Here is a 1,854-nt window from a genome sequence, read left to right as displayed (position 1 = left end):
CGTCTGACTAAGTCGGCTTACTTCTTGCCAATCAATATGGAGTTCTCATTTGAAAAGCTTGTGAAGTTGTACATTATTGAAGTAGTTAAGCTTCATGGTGTTCTAGTGGAGATAGTATCTATTAGAGATCCTAGATTCGTATCGGAGTATTAGAAAGGTGTGCACAAAGTTCTTCCGAGTAAACTTTGTTTTAGCTCAGCATATCATCCACAAACAGTTGGTTAATCAGAGAGAACAATTCAAACTCTTGAGGGTATATTAAGATGTTGTATCCTTGATTTGAAAGAATCATGGGAGGAGAATTTACCATTGGTAGAGTTTACATATAATAATAGTTAATGGTCAAGCATTAAGATGGCACCGTATGAGGCTCTATACAGAAGGAAATGTTGTTCACCTATACATTGGGATGATGTTGGAGAAAGAAATTTTCTTGGACCTGAGTTAGTACAACAAGCTATAGAGAAGGAAATTTTCTTGGACCTGAGTTAGTACAACAAGCTATAGAGAAGGTTTACTTAGTAAGAGAGCATATTTGAAATGCACAAAGTAGACAAAAGAGTTATGCTGATCGAAGGAAGAGAAACTTAGAATTTCAAGAACGTGATCATGTATTTTTAAAGGTGTCCCCTAGAAGAGGTGTAAAAAGATTTGGAATCCGAGGAAAGCTGAGTCCCAGATTTGTAGGACCGTTTGAAATTCTTCAGCGTGTTGGTGAAATCGCTTATAGGCTTGTTTTATCGCCTTCATTGGCTGGAGTCCACAATGTGTTTTATGTATCTATGCTGAGCAAATTTATTCGAGATCTAGATCAAGTTATAGAACTAGAACCCATTGAGCTAAAGGAAGACTTAACATATGAGGAGCACCCAGAATGTATTGTAGATCATAAGTAACAAGTGCTTAGGAGATGTACTATTCGATATGTGAAGGTTCAATGGAAGAATCACTCTGCAAGAGAAGCAACGTAGGAGATTGAAGATATGATGCGAAAGAAGTATCCTCAACTTTTTGAGAACCAAGATACATAACGTTTCGAGGACGAAACTTTATTTAAGGTGGAGAGGATGTAGAGAGCCATTTCTTTTCTCAATTAATAAAAAGAGGAAAATCAAAGGTCTTCCAACTTAAATTATGTATCAGGATCACTAGTGGGCCTTTTAGTTTCTTTAATTAGGAATAAATGTTGTTTGGAGGTAATGTGAAAGCAGTTACAAATCTCAAGAGTCATTGGAAATCCTATATAAGATGGCAGAATCCTTTGCTAAAAAAAAGAGTCTAGAGATCAGAGATATAGGAAGGAGCGAGGTGTGTGCTTCATAAGGTTAGTGTTTTCTTCGTTTTGTTTTCTTAATTATCCTTAGTTAAAGGTTAAAAAAATCTTTTTCCGACCATCGGCGTCATCTCCGGCGACATCCGATGAACTTCGGCCATCCATGGTCATGGGTTTTGGAATTACCCTAGGGGGGTGAATAGGGTATTTGCTAATCTAATCCGATATTAATGCTGATTTAAAACTAATTAATAATTTATTCTTGCAAGTATGATATTCAACAAATTATGAGCAAAAGTATGTAATCAAACAAGGGCAAAATAAACATGAAACAAGATAAATAAGATAGTGAGCAAATGACAATGCAAACACACGATGTGATCATGGAGTTCAGCCACACTTGACCTACGTCTCCACTCCCCACTCTCGAGGAGAATCTCCACTATCTCAAAAGATATCTACACAACCAGTTTTTAACGCTTACCAATAAACGTTTTCACCTCTCACAATGCAATCACACAACTCACCCTCTAAGTGTTGGCCTAGCCCGTGTCGCCTTCCTCAAGTGCTCAGATTTATAA

The 1,854-nt window shown here is 37.1% G+C and overlaps 1 pseudogene; it reads left to right on the top strand.

The window, feature by feature from the left end:
* LOC109845919 lies at positions 540-1,031 on the top strand (annotated as a pseudogene).

This window comes from Asparagus officinalis, chromosome 6, assembly GCF_001876935.1.
Source record: "Asparagus officinalis chromosome 6, Aspof.V1, whole genome shotgun sequence".
In the NCBI taxonomy this organism is placed as follows: domain Eukaryota; kingdom Viridiplantae; phylum Streptophyta; class Magnoliopsida; order Asparagales; family Asparagaceae; genus Asparagus; species Asparagus officinalis.
The sequence above is the reverse complement of the archived record's forward strand: the minus strand, read 5'-3'. Positions and strand labels throughout refer to the sequence as shown.